The sequence below is a fragment of the Camellia sinensis genome, chromosome 10 (genome assembly GCF_055761805.1).
Source record: "Camellia sinensis isolate YWXY chromosome 10, ASM5576180v1, whole genome shotgun sequence".
Taxonomy (NCBI): domain Eukaryota; kingdom Viridiplantae; phylum Streptophyta; class Magnoliopsida; order Ericales; family Theaceae; genus Camellia; species Camellia sinensis.
Genome location: NC_138970.1, coordinates 164,773,072 through 164,778,485, shown reverse-complemented (window position 1 = coordinate 164,778,485; position 5,414 = coordinate 164,773,072).

The following is a 5,414-nucleotide window of genomic DNA, read 5'->3' as shown; positions in this document are numbered from 1 at the left end:
AATACTATCCTTGAGAGGCTTGCTGGGCCTAAAAACTAGAAAGGGAGACCATGGCAAAAATTAGAGCATAAAAAAAAAAATGAAATGAAAAAAATAAAAGAATGAAAAAATGAAAAGCTCGCAAGGTTGAAAACCCGAAAGGGCGATTTTAGCAAAAGTTAGTGCATAAAAGGAGAGTGTTAATACCCGAGTGAACCTTAGCCAGAACTACGTATGCCCTAATTCCTATCTTTGGGATACGGAGGCAGCTTCATCTTGAAATTCAGCCCTAATCATTTTCCAACTCACTCATCCTGTCCATGTTTGATTGGTGTATCTTTATTTGACCCGGTTATCCAATCTATGTTTAATTAGCTTGTCCCGTTTGGTTTAGTTGTCCTTCATGACGGGTTCAGTTACAAGGCAGATTCAGTTGTGCATTTTAAGGGTTGGATTCATGTTGGTTGGGTAGTGGCCATTTACAAATACAAATTTTGTGGACTTTTAATGAAGTTGACTGATTGTTTCAAAAATTATTTCATATTTTGTAAAATCTAGACCATTCTTTGGACCAAAAAGAGAAAGTTTTCAGTGCTTATAATTTGGCTTATATGATTTCAAGACAGAAAATGGAACAAGTGTGCTAATTTACCTCTTATGTTGATCAAAATTGTTTTAGAAAAAAGGAAAAACAAAAAAGGGGGGGCAAAGTGATAAACTATGGGCACAGTTGAGTCAGGTTTTCTATCCTTTACTTGCACTATTGAGTTCGTGTCACCTTAATCAAGAAATCGTTGGAAAATACACAGTAGTTGTCGCCGGCGATGCTTTTCCGTTGAGCGGTCGACCGATGTTTGCTCTATTTTGAGTCCATTTTATTCCGGAAAGCGTAAAGGGGTGCGTTTGGGATGGTTTTTGCTTAGTTTTCCTTTCATTAAGTTGTATTTTTTGTTTTGGTCAGTCATAGGCTCGATATCCAACTCAAAATTCATTGAAATGCAACTTTTCCCAAATTCAAAATTCAAAACAAATGGTTTTTTATGCTCAAGTGTTGTTCCATTCATGCCATTCAGATTTGCAAAACAAAACTCTTTGTAGACACCCCATTTTTGACCGCTCTTAAGACTTGGGAGCCTCAAGTTTATCACTCGATGAAAGTTATGCCGTAAAAATGTTCGATTTCTTTAGCAAGAAGAGCTTCTAAATCCCAACCTTACACCCTATTTAGACCAAACTATTTTAGACCTTAAAACCCTCTCTTTCAAAATATTTTTCCAAATGTTTCTACGATGTTCCGAGGTTCGCATTTCATTTAAAAGTTACACTTTTCGGCAAACCGAGTAAAGACAAAGTGGAAATAAGTGGAAGAGAGGTGAACTCTTTGAAAAATCTTTAAAACCTCCTATTTATCGGTTTGGAGTTAAAGAAAATTAGAGGAGAAGGAAGAAAACTAGTTGGGGAAGAAGTTGGGCATCAAACCGTTAAGAGAGAACTGACCAGCCTTCACTAAATCAGGCCTATCTCTTTGTACACTTAGGCCTCGTTTAGGAACAGGCTAATTTAGTAACTTTTTGGCTATTTGGCTAAAAAAGTAGGTAAAAAAAACTTATATATTTGGGATGACTTTTTGGCTAATTACGGAAAGTTGTGCAAAAAGTAGAGAGAAAAGAGAATCTTTGACTTTTTTGTATGAGTTGTTGGCTTTTTGGCTAAAAAGGTAACTTTTTGGCTTTTTGGCTAAAAAGGTAAGTCCCCAAACGGGGCCTTAGACTTTAGTTGTGAGGCCACTTCAATTGGAAATTAGACTTCCGGGGCTTCAATTTAGACTCAAGAATCACCTAAAACCGAGTCTAGATGAGAGAGATATGGTCGTTTGAAGTTAGGCATCAATCGGGTTAAGATAGAAATGAGCAACCTTCACTAAAATAGGCATATCTCTTTGAACACTTAGAATTTAGATGTGAGATTACTTCCGTTGTAAAGTATACTTTCGGGGCTTCAATTTAGACTCAAGAATGACCTAAAACCGAGTCCGGATGAATGAGATATACCTATTTGAAATCGGGCCTGGAAGTAGATTTTTTGTGGCTGGCAACCCACACTTCTGATCTGCCTGCCACTTGTGAAAAACACAGATATTTTGTACCAGCTGTCCCCCAAAAGCTCCAGCTGTTCCTATATGGATATTTCCGACCTGTGAGGCTATTTTTCTATATATACCAGGCCTTCCTTCATGGTTTAAGGTTACAAAAATTTCCAAAAGGGCCAAAACTTGAAATTCTCTCTCTATCTCTATCTTGCAACCTATACACACTCTCTCCACACTTCCTAAACCAATATTGGAGCTCTCCTTGCTGAGATTATTGAGTCCAAATTTTAACCATTAAGAGTGAGAACTTGTTGGTTTGTGAACAAAAGTGTTATTCCTCTTCAAGAGGTATAACTACTAGCTCATTTGCACTACTTCTTTTCTATATTTTCTTGCTATTTTTGAAAAAAATTTCAACTATTTTTATGGGATGAAACTTGTGGTTTAAAGCTACCAAAGGTGGAGGGGTTAACCACCCTTCTTTGAACTTTATCCTCTAAGCTTTTGCCCTTGTGTTTCCTATCTTTTTATCAACTTTTTTTGAGTTTTTTACAACTGATTTTCAGAGGTTTTCATAGGCTAAAAATGTTGTTTTGAGGTCCCAAAAATGAAGGGGTTAGCCACTCCTCTTTATGCTTGTTTACTAGCTCAAAAGCTCCATTATTTTAGCTTGCTTTTTTAGCTATTTCCACTTCAATTCCAGCACTGTTTTAGTGTATATTAGGACTATTTTTATGAGTTAGTTTCATTTATGCTTTGTATAGTATGCTTGAAATGTAATGGTCCTCATAGGCTTGGTGGTTTAGGCCTTAGCTACCAACCTATTTGAGTTGCTAGTATTTATTTCTTGTTTTCCATACTTATTTTCACCGCTAATCATCTCTGCAACCTCTCCTTTTTCTTGGCATTTTATTTTCTTTGAAAGTTGTTTCAAATCGGTTGTTTGTTGAAGCTTGAGATTGAGGTTGTTGTGCTTAATGGTTTAATCCCTTTGGGGGTTCATTACCAACGGCATGACATCTCTTTCATGCCTAAAACAACATTTGGTTTGATGCTCCTTTCCATTGGTGGACTCAAAGCTCACCTTTGGACTTAATTTACTAAGGAATGGTTGGTAATTAAAATGGAGTAAAAAAATTGGGGACTAAAAATGATGCAAAATAATAACTTGGTTAGGGTTCAATCGAATGTTAATTGAACCCTTGACTCTTGAATCGTTTCATACTTGTTAGTGATGTAAACGGTTCAAGAGTCATTGTCAACCACTTCCTTGATCAATCCATGATAGGGAGGAGGTTTGAGAGTCTTTATTTGTTGTATTTATTGAACTTGCACCCTTTGGTTCATAGGCCATCATGCAATGGAATTGCATTCATTGATGGTTTGTGCGCCAAGTTTACTGCTCCTTTGAGTTATTCAAATGATAAGGAGAGGTAAGTTGTGCAAACAAACCCTTGAAAATACCTTATTCCTACTCTATTTGCTCTCTATTGCAGTAGGAGAATCCAATCATCAGTGGCTGGCAGGCCATCACTTCTAGCCTGCCGGCCTATGCAAAATCCAACAGTGTACTTTTGAAGCAGAATGGAGTTGGTTCTGAGGTGGAAATCAGTTGAAGTGTTCTACTGTTGTCACGACCCAAACCCGTCCTTATAGGTTTAGTATTGCAACAGGCCAGTAATCCTTGGATTACCAAAGGCCTCTGAACAGATAAACAAGAATAAGAGGCTAGCGGAAGAAAATACATCAATATAATTGTCCAATGAGCTGTGCTGACTTATATAAACAGAATATTGAAAACTTTATATACATATCCAAAAATCATTCTTACATTATACACACATACATTATAGCATCTTAAGTACATCCAACAAAACAAACAAGTCATATATACATAAATAATCGAAACTCATAACACGTGACATATCGGGAACCTCCACGTGAGGCGCAATGGTTGGCTGGCAACAGAATGCAGATCCAAACAAAAGCCTTTAGGCTTGATCTCCAAAATGCCCACCTATACATATATATACACATAGTGAGCTAAAGGCTAGTGAATAACATTAAAGTAAAGGGATTAGTGAACGAATTCCGAACATTTCATCATCATAGAACAGATCATAACATAATCATCCTCATATCCAAACATAATGATGGTACATCCCATAGAACACATCACATATCGTCTTCCAACTAAAGTAATCGGTTTCGGATACCGATTAAACACATATCACCACAATGAAGTGGCTAACGAGATCTCGTAATCACATGTATGTCATGGACTCACATTTACATGTCGTCCCCTATGACTTGGGACTATCTATGGATGCCATAATATATTTCAAACATAGGGCATTTGTTCACGTAAATAATCATCACTTCAGAAATCATAACTTATCAAATCACATTTGGAACATAATTCATATGAACATATCTTTACAGAAATATTACTCACAGTGGGCTTCTCGTAAATGGTCAAACAATCGTCGAACGTTGACCTACAAACACAGATGTACATAACAGAAACATATCTTATCATTACACGTGTTCACATGGCCATTATGGCTTAGCGTTCTTATACAGTTCATTTCTCATAATTAGTACACATGAATCACAATCTCAGATTTATCTCGTATCTTTCTAATTCACTTTACATATATCGTTTCGTAGCTCATGACTCTTTAATATCTCATAATTCATGTCTGCAAATGCTCAGAAATAGATGGGAATAAAATGCAGAACAACTTGTCAAAATGCACTGAAAATGGCCTGGTCGCTTGAGTGGACTGGTCTGTTTGAAAAAGTATTGGTTGGTCTCAATCTACGCTCGAGCGGATTAACAATATACAAAGGGTTCGCTCAAGCGCGACTTTGGTCGCTCAAGCGGAGCGCTCATGCCTGCAAAAATACTGAGAGCTCACATTCTCCACACGAGCGCAGGTTCCCTCGCTCGAGTGGACTGCGAAATTCTGGGTTTTCAAAAACAGAGTTTTGAGCTTCCAACTGCAAATTTCAAGGATAAACTCGTGCAAGGCTTGTTCAAAAACTTGGAAAACTTATCCATAAACATGAATATATAATCATCTACCCACCCTTATCTCAAAACTCATGGATTTAGCCAAAATTGAGTTAAAACTTCCATGTATATAAGTTTTATAAACTCTTTTTCTTCAACACCATGGTTTTAACAAAATTAAGCTCAAAAGCTCCATACATGAGAGAAATCCTTTTCAACACATGAATTCAGACTTTTAAAGCATGCTGAATTATACATGCATATGCCAAATAATTTATGATAACAACTTAGATGCTCAAGATTAACTCATCATGGCAAAACATGGCAAAA